The following is a 12,302-nucleotide window of genomic DNA, read 5'->3' on the forward strand; positions in this document are numbered from 1 at the left end:
GTAGCGTTTGTTGAAACAAACACCCTATTTTCCGTCGGATCATAAAAATAACCCCCTCGTGTACCTTTAGGGTAGCCTACAAAGAGGCATAACCTCGACCATGGTTCCAACTTCTTGGGATTAGACTCAAGCACATGTGCAGGGCAACCCCAAATGCGGAAATGACGTAAACTAGCTTTACGCTCATTCCACAACTCTAGAGGTGTTCTTGCAACACTCTTGGAGGGAACACAGTTGAGTATGTACAACGCAGTCTCCACTGCGAAACCCAAAAACGAGTCTGGTAAGGAAGCGTAACTCATCATCGAATGAACCATATCTAACAAGGTCCTATTTCTCCTTTCCAGTACACCATTCTGTTGAGATGTACCCAATGCTGAGAGTTGGGAAACGATTCCATGTTGTATCAAATAGTCATGGAATGTAGAGTCTAAAAACTCTCCACCTTGATCTGACCGAAGTGTTTTAATCTGTCTATCCAACTTGTTTTCTACTTCAGCCTTGAACTCTTTGAACTTTTCAAAGGATTCAGACTTCTGTTGCAAAAGATAAACATACCCGTACCTGGAGTAATCATCAGTAAAACTGATAAAATACTTATAGCCACCTCAAGCTCGAACATTCATAGGACCACAAAGGTCAAAATGTACTAACTCAAGAGGCTCTTTGGAACTAAAACCTTTTCTAGTAAAAGGTCGTTTAGTCATCTTACCCTCAAGGCAAGATTCACACACAGATAAATAATTTTCTTCTAACTCACTTAGAAGTCCATTCTTCAGAAATCCTTCAATCCTATTGGGATTTATGTGCCCTAAATGTAGATGCCAAAGTTAGGCATTTTTTTTGGAGAAATTCGTTGACCTTTTGATTGAGTTACGACAATTCTGAACATTTCAGTATTATGAAGTGAATTAATGGCTATCGGCCTTAGCACATAAATTTGATTCCATATTTGCTGTGCAAATAAAGACACCATCTTTATGAATAAACGCTTTACTCAAATCGAAAGAAACAGTGTATTTACATTGCAATAAGCACTTTACAGAAATAAGGTTCCTTTTTAGTTTAGGAACAATATATACATCATTTAAATTTAGAAACCACTGTAAAGTCAACTGGATCCCTCCCACTGCCACAGCTGAGACGACGTGCCCGGTGCCTACTCGCATCGTCATCTCACCAGCCTCAAGCTGTCGCCAAGATCTAATCCCCTGAAAAGAAGAACAAACATGGTTAGTGGCGCCTGAATCAATTATCCAGGCCGATTCATCATTCTCCACTAAATAAATTTCGAGCACAAGTAAATCATATTTACCTTTATCTGCGTTAGCCTTAGCCTTGGCTACTTTCGTCTCCTTTAGATACTGAGGACAATTCCTCTTCCAATGTCCATCTTGATTGCAATGAAAACACTTTTCTTTAGCAACTGGTGGACGCCCCCTTGGGGCGACAAGCGGTGGGTTAGCAGGTGCCTTCCCTTTTCCCTTATCATCCTTCTTCTTCTTCCCCTTTACAGAGTTAGAAGTAGAAGGTGCAGACTTCGTTCCTGAGGTCGAACCTCTATGGAACGTCTTTGAGGATGAAGCAACATTTGCCTCACCCTTCTACCTCTCCTTACTTTTTAGTAAAGATTGGTATGTCTGCAACTCATTGAGGAGAGTTGTAAGGTTATATTTCACTTTGTTTGAATCACATTACTAATAAAGTGCAGGAAACTCTTCGGCAAAGAATGTAGGATTATGCTAATCAGGCTACCCTCATTGATGGTAGACCCATTCAACTCCGCCACATTGAAATGGACCATCATGTTCAGCACATGTTCACGAACAGACGTGTCTTCTTGCATTTTGGAGTTGAATATGTATTTAAGAGCCTCATGCATAAGCTATTCAGATAGTTGTCTAAACATCCCCTGGAGGGACTCCATGATCTCACGAGCTGAGACCATAGGCTCATGCTTCTTGGCCAAGACGTCAGAAAGACTTGCCAAAATATAGGCTTGGGCCTTCTTATTCGACCTTGTCCATCGCCCGTATGTCTCCCAAACCTTTCGAGTGGCATTTGGAGCTAGAATAGGAGGACAAGCCTCCATGAGAGCGAACATGAGATCCTCGATGATTAGGATCGTCGTGATCATATATTTCCATGTTGAAAAATTGTTGCCAGTCAATTTTTTGGCGCTTAACAAAGATAAGGTGGTTGTAGCCATTTGAAAAAGTTGCTGAAAATACGAACAAATCTTGATTAGTTTTGCTAAACCACTTTTAAAACCAATTAGTTTTGCAAAACAGTTTCAAGTACCCTAAGTTATAGACTTCTATTTTGCAATGATGCCCTAGTGAGTAAGAACAAATGCCACCGGTGGGGTGATCAGTTGCCCCTTCACTTGGATGAGACATTCTCAACCATTAGGTAGAATCAACTCTTGAAACTAAACCTAACAACCACCATTTTTTGGTCTAGAATCGTTAACATTTAACTATTCCGTGTAAGTGTAACCCCTCGTTTTCGGTGCCAGAGTCCCGCCCTAATGCGCTTACCATAGGGAAAAGACAGATTAGGACAAAAGACTAAGTTACCTTATCCTCTTACAGAAGATCAAATAAAGAAGCGCGCAAAATTGCCATCCTTTAGGTGGACACCAGGGTGCCTCGAGGTGATGTGCAGTAACTTTATTCAACCTAACGAGGGAGACCGAAGGATATGTTGTCGCACTTCCCACTCCCATTTACTATAAACATTCTCTCCATCCACCTTGATATTGACCGACCCAAACACCATCCGTTGGGGGGACACGCCAAAGGTTCTGCGAGGTCGAGGATAAATCACACGGTGTGGACTTAAGGAGAAAAGTGAAAGGTTTAAGTGAAGCATCTTATGCCCTAAGTACCTTCCACTGAATGTTCGACCTATGGATTCATTAACCTTGACAATCCGACTACTGACTTTAGTCTAAGTGGTCCTTTTAAAGTCTGCTCATAAACAATGTTTGTTTATGAAATATAAACAAGTTCAAGTAGTCACATTTAGACACGTTAATGGACTGTCTTAACTTGCATTGTATGCATCAAATCTATCTAATTCACCTTTCCAGGTAAGTTCCCAGGTAGGGGTGTTACGTTTTCATCAACTTAAATACCCCAGCCTAGACAGAACTTGCCTTAGACAAAAGGTCCCTTATAGATAGATTTGCTACACTTTAACCTTTTATAGCCAATTTAATCCTATTAAACTGATTAAAAGATTAAAGCCTAAGGTTGTTAATCATATTAGTACCGTGATCTTAGGTGTATGTGATCCAAGTTTTAAACATTTTAAAACATGAATTAAACCTGAGTGAGCATGCATGTCTTTCTTATTTTTTTTAGTTCTAACTTCTCTTTAACTCTTAAAAAGAAACAACTAAAAAACATTGCACATAACGAGGCATTTATAACAATTATAAAGTAACCTATGTGTCATGCATCATACAATGTCCGTTCATTACTATATAACTTTTATATAATGCGTAATAACCAAGCAGACATGCTATCATTCACCATTATACTATAACAATTATAATATAAAGATGATGCATGTCAATGCTTTTTATGCATGCATAAATATAACTCTTATATTAATGATGCATGAGCATGCTCTCACATAATAAAATCATGTGTCTCTAAATTTTAACAATTACAATAAAGAGATGATGTATGATCAATGCATAACCTAAGATGGGATTTACTATATGTGCATACCATATGATATATAAAACATACATCACATATATTAAACAAATATATTAATGGACCGGGATGAGCCTTTAAATAAAAAAAGAACTGGAATGAAAAAACCCTATCTATCACATTTGTGATCGAGCAAACCGGTTCACAGGCGAACCGGGTCTTGAACTGCTAGGAGGTCTCCATCGTGTAACAATCTTTAACAGGTAGATGATCGTTCAGCATGCACTAGATGATAGGAACTTTAGCAAACAATCACGTAGACGCCGATGAGGCTACGAAGCCTTATTGTCCATGCGATCGTGTAACGCGACGATAGGTAAACGATTTACCTTGAGATACTAAGCAATAGTTTAGTCAGTTACTAAACGATGAAGCTTGCTGACCTAAACAATTGTCTAGCACACTTTAAACGATACACGAGCATCTGATTGTTTAACCAAGTGTGCAACTTTTGTAAAAAATTGCGATGCTAAGCGATCGCTTAGTTAGTTACTAAGCGATGAAGCTTGCTGACCTAAACGATCGTCTAGCTCGTGCGCGCATTAAACGATACTCAGCGATTGCGTGTGCAATCATCAACATGATACGATCCTGTCTCTTATACACATCTAGATGTGTATAAGAGACAGCATATAACCTTGTCTGCACGATGCGATTAACCCTAGATTATCTCCTTCCTCGAATAGTTGCAACCTTTGCCCAGAACTTCGACGAACGACTCAAGACTTCAAACACTTTGAATACAGACTTGATTATGATTATATATGCCCAAAAACGCAGGGGCCTTTATATAAAACCGCAAATGTAAAAGGAATTGAAATAGACCGAGGTAAATCATCCCGAACACATCCATTAATCCGGTACATCCACAATAGTATTAACATTTAAAATAGCGTAGAAATGCACCCACCATGAATGTCAATGTTATTTCATTGCAACAAATGAAATCGGAGTATCAGAAATCTGGCTCTGATACCAATTGAAGGATCTCAAAACGAGAGTTCCATGAATGGGTTTAGATCGTTCCAATTTCACAATGATTGGAATATAAACGATATACATTCTATACTAACATATGTGCATATTAAACTCAACAACAACATGCTAAGAATATGATAAAGCATAGAGAAGGGGATCATACCAGAGGAAAACGATCTTTGATTGTGTGAACCCACAGCAGCGGAAAACTCCACCGATCTACCAGCACCCGACGAGTCTCTCGTCTGTTAATGCACGATCTGAACGTACACGAACAAGCCTTCGGGCACAACACCACCACAAGGGAAACCCATGTATCCTTGGCATCAAAAACCCAGAGAGTGGGCTCTGGTGAGTTTAGTAGAAGATGGAGGAGAGGATTTCGTGTAGACGACAAGCACGCACGAGAAGAACTCTGCTATCGTATAGCAGGGACGCTTATCGTAAGTAAAACTACACGATCGTTTAGGAAAAACTGGACGATCATTTAGGAAATTGGTATACGATCGTTTAGGGAATGTGTGAACTAGACCATCGTTTAAATGAAAGAGAATCTATCATATAGGCTCTCGGTGATCAATCTTTCACGGTTTCTTTTGGGCGTGAGATATCAAATGCATGAATCAATTCGTTCTAAATTGAAAACGATTTTCAACCTTTAACCCGCCGGTTACCTTAACCCTCACGACCCACATTCCCACATTCAAACGTTTAATTGGTTAATTATTAAATAATTAATCAATTAATTTATTTAATAAATATAATAATATTATATTTATATCCTATAGTTTGATATCATATATCTACTATGGTATTTTTTTTCTCTACTTGATATAAATCATATTTATATCTAATTTTCTCCAAAATAATGTTTCTCATAAATTTAGCCAATTATTTAATATATAATTAGCCATTCCAATTATATCATTATATAATTGTACTTCCTTTTGTCAATTTGAACATTTCAAATTAACCCAAACACTGGTTCTTGACTTTATCCAAGCTACCCAGGTGACCTAATGGACCTGTGGCTCGAAAACTAAAACGGTACGTGAATAGCTGACTAAATTCTTTAGCCACGAGATTCACCATCCATTATCTGTCAGTGATTCCACTAAAGACCAACAGCTAAACTCTTCTTACCCCAGATATATTTCTGTGTCCATTGGATATAACCAATCATGAGTACGATGACCCTTCACAGGTGCTCGTAAGTAACAACTGGGCCAATTTACCATTTTGCCCCTATAGTTATATCTCACTCTTTAAGCACCACTGATTTCTCTAATGAACAATACAACATAGTCCAACTATGTGTGAATACCTTTTGGGCCAAAATAAGGTGTGTGGTACCACATCGGTAAAGCCCCGGAATCAGTCCTTAAGGGAGCCATCTATCTACTTACCCCTGCCTCAGGGAATGAATTCCATCTTGTGTAGTTGAGTTCCCAGCTCCTAAATCAGACACATCCCCAAAATGGTATGTTTGAATCGGCGACTTGGCCACTCGCACCCATACAAATCAAAGGACCGCCCCAATGGCAGGAGTTCCCAACTTACTCAAGGATTGAGGTCATGTTACCTATGGTCATCCTAGTGAAGTGAAGTCTCTATCATGAACGGTGTTATATAACGAGACATTAACACTTCGTGATCAGGTCTTATACAAACTCTTTGTATAGGATGCCCCCCCTCGAATGTCTGCAACATGAATGATCAGGATCAGATCACTGTGACAAGTCACAACATTTGTGACCAATCTACAAAGCGGTTCGCGTCCGTAGCATTACTAGGATAAGGTTTCCCTCCTATATCCATATACTACAGACCATTTTGGTTATCACTTAAGACATGATCCACTTGTATGTCACCACATACATGCTTGAGTCACATACAGATAACCAGTGATTTTATGTTTATTGGTTTGTGATAAAGCAACTAATACAAATAAATGAGCAAAACAACAAGATATGAAGTAAATATCATATATTAACAATCACAAGTGTTCGTATATACTATTTACAAACTACAGGACACGAGACTTTAGGGCATCAACCCCAACAGTCCCCAACTATGCTAACGAAATGGAGAGTCAAGGTTGGGAATGGACCTAAGAAATGCTATCCATTTCTGGAGTTTGTTACAATCCTTCGAGGGGATAGCCGTCGTTAAACGACTAGTAAAGGCCGCCTAAAGTAATCCAACAGGCACAACATAGGAATTTCAAGGTCCAAACTAATGGAAGAGACCGCAGGACTCGTTGACACAAATCCTTCACCCACTTACTATGAACTACTTCCCCCGTCACCTTGTTATTGACTCACACAAATATTTTCCTAGTGGAGGTAACTCCTAGGGTGACACGAAGCATCATATGAATCTCATGGTGTGAACTATATAGAGACGTAGAAGTTAAAACCTATGTATCATATATTTTATTTATGTTTGAACGATTTCCCCTTATTCACCGGAATCTAGATTTATGCAAACACTTTCCGAATGGAGATCACTCTAAGGGTGACATGAAGTACCGCTTAAATCTCGATTGTGAACTCTTAGGGACGTGAGAGTTAAAAATAATGTATCATATATGTTATTAATATCCCACAGAAGTGTTCTAATAAGTTTATCATATATAAGTTATTTAAACTTCTACTGAAGTGTTCTACTAATTTGGATAAATTTTACTTAGGTTCTTTTCGGCTAACTTAAAACGACCCTAAGTCTAAGTGGTTTTATCCAAGTATAACGCTTATAATTAGATTTTAACCTACAATGTCTAGGTGATAAACCGTTTTTTACCTCACACCGCTCACATATGCTTATAAAACCGGTTAACAACACTCAATTATTCGGCCATAATCCCCAGGTAGGAGGTATTTCGTAGACCGTCAACTTAAGTATCTTCAACCTTAAACAGGATTATATACCAGTTGAGTTTGTAACTGTTATTTATAACCTGTCGTCCTATTTTAACTTATTTAAAACGGGTGACTAACTTACAGGAGTATGCAACTTATCTTTGTTATGATTTTAACGTCTAATTCAATTTTATAACAACTTATAAAACTTAGACATGCTTATACATCCACAACATGCATTAAAGGCTTTCAAATTTAATATAACAATTATATTAAAAACAGAAACCCTAAACATGCATTCTATACATTAAAAAAATTTATAACATATACTCAATGCATGTAACATGCTTACTATGGTGGGATTTTAAATCTAAATGGCATACGATATGTTCAAACATGTTTGAATTTAAATGCAACTATATCACATGCATAATTATTTAAAAAACACTGATATGGTTCAACTTTGGCATCCTAAGCAAGCATAAAAACTAATTTATTAGAAATTAGGAACAAAAGGAGCTTCAAATTACTGTAGAACCGCCTGAGCCGACCTGAACCACTTGAACCAGACCTCCAAAGTCTTCAAAAGAGTTGAACCGGTCCAAAATAGGTTAAACCAGACCGGATAAGAGTTGAACCGGTCGAACTGAAAAAACCCCACATGAATTGGCTTGAACGCGTGCCTTGGATCTGGGCTAGGATGAGAAGCGTTGCAACGCTCTCATCCTAGCATTGCAACGCTACGGAAAGAACACCACGAATCTGAGCTGGTGCGAAAAACAGCGTTGCAATGCTCAAGGGTAGCATTGCAACACTGCCTGGAAAGAATCCAATCTGTAGAAAATTTCTCCTCGACCTTGCTCGCTTCAAACATTAAATTAAAACGTAATTTAAACTCTAATGACTCCAAATAAATTACAGATTCTAGAGCACACATATAAGCTCATCAATCAAGGGCCAATTACAAATTTAACTTGGAAATCAAAGAAGAATCTAACGCCAAAGTTGATAAAACCAACCACATCAGTCCAAACATATATTTTTCAGAAATTCACCCACCAAAACTCAAATTAACATTAATAGAGTGCTTAAATCATGATCTAGTGCCAATTAAAAGGATACACGAGCATGCAACGAAAGTAAACATAATCAATAAGCACTCTAATTATATTTAATTTAAGTTTTAAAGCATGCATTTTCAGAAAAACACAAGTGGGTTTCATGTTACATACCTCTTGATGAATTCTTCAAATTCCAAGTTGTTCTTCACTCCAATTCAACTCCAAATTAACCGTGAACCACTAAGAGATCTTCTCTACGCTTGATGAATTTTTTAAATTCCAAGCTGTTCTTCACTCTAATTCAGCTCCAAATCAACCGTGAACCACCAAGAGATCTTCTCTACTATTCTTAGCCTTGAATTTGAGTGGTGGAACTTAGATTTGAGTGAATTTGTTGAAGGTGTTTTTGTGGGTTTCAAGAGGAAGAAGAAGAAATGCAGAAAACTATTTTTCCAGCTCAATCCTCCCTTCATCAGTCAAATTGATCAAGTTTTTATCATCCTCAACATGCAGGTTATCTTGGAGAATACAGAAACCACCTCAACCTTGAAGCTTAAGTGGGATACGTGTGTTGATTTAGAAGGAAACACCTCCTACTATAAGAAACGTGGGGTGTTTCCACTAAATCCACCATTTTTCAATTTTTCTGATTTTGTTTTTTCTTTAATTAATTCAAAATTAATTTAGAAAAAAAATCTTAATTTCAATTACTGAAATTGAGATAAAAATGGAAAATTAATTTGATTTTTAATTAATTAATTAATTTAATATCAAATATCAAATTAATCGCACATCTAAATTTAAACATGAATCCTATTCATGTAATTGATATTTAAATCAATATTTAAATATTATTAACTCTCCAATTTCGTTTAATTTCAAAAAATTAAACATTAATTATGTCGAATATAATTAAGCGAACCTAATTTGATTTTGAGCTAATTCAAACTCAAACCCTAATTTCAATTTGAACATTTTCAAATTGAAATTCAATTTGAACAATTCAAATTGATATCATTCAGAATTCACTCAATTTAATAATTCAAGGTACTCATGTTTTACGAGCTAGTAGAGGGACCTTATGGACCTACAGATTATGAGCTCCAACGATTAAGGTTAATAGGCTAAACTCTTCAGACCGAATTATTCAGTATTCGTTAACTATCGAGTCACGCCACTATAGTTCAATATTTGTACTTTCCTTACTGTAGATATATTTGTGTCTACACGATATAATTATAACTAATAAGTCGACCCTTCACAAGTTGTTCATAATACCGACTGGGTCAATGTGTTGTTTTACCATCGATATTATGTCTTGTTCTTTAAGTTCAAACTGTTCCTCTATTGAACAATTGGTTTATGATCCAATCACTAAACTGGATCCCTCTCAAGCCAATGAGAGAGTGGGGCCTCTTGTTCAAGACCTTGATTAGTACTTAAGAGAATAACCTTCTCATATCCCTAAATCGGGTAGGCGTGAATTCCATCTTGCACCCTATGTCTCCAGCTATCTATCTGGTCTTACCCTTGAAATGGGAGGCTTATTGAGCTGGCGTTGTTGAGGCAACCCTTACCTATGAAAATCTAAGGATAATCCCAAATAAACAGGAGTTCATAGTTAGCTCAGGATTAAGATCGAGTTACGTAAATTATCTAAGCAAAATAGTTAGTCTTAAACAGTAAACAACGTTATAAAGTAAGAGTGACTTATTTGTAGTATCTTAAACATTGAATGAATCTGGATCACTTCATTTGTAGTATCTTTATAACAACTTGTAACAGCTACAGAATAGGTTGCATCCAATAGTGTTACCAGAATAAGGTACCCAACCTTAATCATGTACTATAGATCGTTTTGGCTATTTACTCGAACTTGATCCATCTTTATGTCTCTGCATAAAGTTCAAGTATTCATGTAATAGCCATGGATCTTAGTTCATTGGATTTAGACTTTATGAATGCAATTAATAGATTCAATACCTTTATTGAAGAATTGTTGAATAACATCTTTTATTGATAATAGAATAGGTTTAATTTTACAAACTGAGAGTTGTAGGACATAAAACCCAAGACATATCATATATGTTATTAAACTCCCACTAAAGTGTCCTAACATTTATTAGGTTATAACTTTACTCAGGTTTGTTCCGGCTAATTAAACAACCTAAGTCTAGGTTTTTATCCAAGTATAACATTTCAAATTAAATTATCAAGCTACACTAAGGCTAATCAATTGGTGAGCTAGTAGGCGGACCTCGTACAGATCATGGGCTCTAGCGATTCGAGATTAATTGGCCAAACTCTTTGTGCCGAGTTAACCCCCATTCGTTAACTACTAGGTCACTCCACTAAAGCCCAAAGTTGCACTCCCCATATAGTAAATATATTGTGTATACTCGATATAACCATGATTAGTAAGTTAACCCTCAACAGGTTGTTCATAATAACGGTTGGATCTAAAGGTTGTTTTACCCCTGAAATTACCTCTTGTTCCTTAAGTACCACTGATCCTCTTATGAACAATTGGTTTGTGATCCAATCATCAAACCGAGTCTCTCTCGGGCCAATGAGAAGGTAGGGCCCTTTGTTCAAGATCCAGAGTCAGTACTTAAGGGAACAACCTCTCTACTATCCCTGAAAGCTAGTAGAAGTGAATTCCATCTTGCACCCTATGTCCCCAGCTATCTACTCGGTCTTACCCCTGAAATGGGAGGATTATTGAGCCAGTTCTGTTGAGCCAACCCTTACCTATGCAAATCTAAGGATAATCCCGAATAAATAGGAGTTCATAGTTAGCTCAGGATTAAGGTCGAGTTACCTAAGTCATCATTTTGAAATAGAGTTTTAATCGGTAAACAACGTTATAAAGTAAGAGTGACTTAATTCGTAGTTCGATCTTATGAAAACTCATTGCACAGGATGCCCCCACTCCTCATGTCATGACATGTACGAATTAGGATCACTTCGTCTGTAGCACTTTACAACTCCTTGTAACAACTACAGAGTGGGCCACATCCGATAGTGGTACCCAAATAAGGCACCCAACCTTATTCATATACTATAGATCATTTTGACTATTTACTTAAATTTGGTCCACTTTTATGTCTCTACATAAAGTTTAAGTACTCATGTAATAGTCATGGATCTTTTAGTTTATTGAATTTATTTCTAAAACAAAATAAGAAATTAATATATTTTATAACAACTTATTGAATTTTCAGAATAAGTTTAATGTTTACAAGCCACGATTTTTAGGACATAATCTCAACAATATGTTAGATATAATATCTAAAACTTTCTTGGAGAGAATCAAATCAATTTGATATGAGTTATTGGTCATTCTAGACCAATAGTCATGAGTTCAAAAGAATCAAATTTAAAGAGTAAAATCGAAATTACTATAGTCACGTGAGCGTCAAAGGAGTACTCGAAGACCATGGGAAAAATGGTCCAAGAGAAGGGAGGAAATTGTACTTAAATGTTCATTTTGGTCCTTATATTTAAATAGTGACTATTTTGGTCTCTTCATTTTGGTTTTTAAGGGATCAAAATGATCAATCTTTAAAAGTATATGGACCAAAATGAATATTTTCCAAAGTATATAACCAAAATGAATAAAATTTATAGAAATGAACATTTTAAAAGTATAGGCACAAAATAAACTAAAGCCA

The sequence above is a fragment of the Benincasa hispida genome, chromosome 12 (assembly GCF_009727055.1).
Source record: "Benincasa hispida cultivar B227 chromosome 12, ASM972705v1, whole genome shotgun sequence".
In the NCBI taxonomy this organism is placed as follows: domain Eukaryota; kingdom Viridiplantae; phylum Streptophyta; class Magnoliopsida; order Cucurbitales; family Cucurbitaceae; genus Benincasa; species Benincasa hispida.